The following is a 489-nucleotide window of genomic DNA, read 5'->3' as shown; positions in this document are numbered from 1 at the left end:
CCATCCATCCATCCATCCATCCATCCATCCATCCATCCATCCATCCACCCACCTCCAGCCCTCTGTCCACTTACCCCTACATCCCTCTCCCCTACTGCTCTGCCATTCATCCAACCCTTTATCCATCCAAAAATTCATCCAACCATCCCTCCATCTGTCCTTCCCACACTTTCCGTTCCATTCCATACATTTACCCCTCCCTTCATATCTTTCTCTAGTAATTCTTCCTTTTACCCGTCTATCCATCTCTTCACCTATCCACCACTCTGTCTCTTTATCCATCCACCCATCCATCCATCTGTCCATCCACCTATCCAACTACTGCTCTGTCTTCTCATTCACACACCCATCCACCCATCCATCCACCCATCCATCCATCCATCCATCCATCCATCCATCCATCCATCCATCCACCCATCCACCCACCCACCCATCCATCCACCCATCCACCCATCCATCCATCCATCCATCCATCCATCCATCCATCCA

This window comes from Lagopus leucura, unplaced genomic scaffold (assembly GCF_019238085.1).
Source record: "Lagopus leucura isolate 7727_CA_CO unplaced genomic scaffold, USGS_WTPT01 Super-Scaffold_100040, whole genome shotgun sequence".
Lineage (NCBI taxonomy): Eukaryota > Metazoa > Chordata > Aves > Galliformes > Phasianidae > Lagopus > Lagopus leucura.
This window is presented reverse-complemented; position numbering follows the sequence as displayed.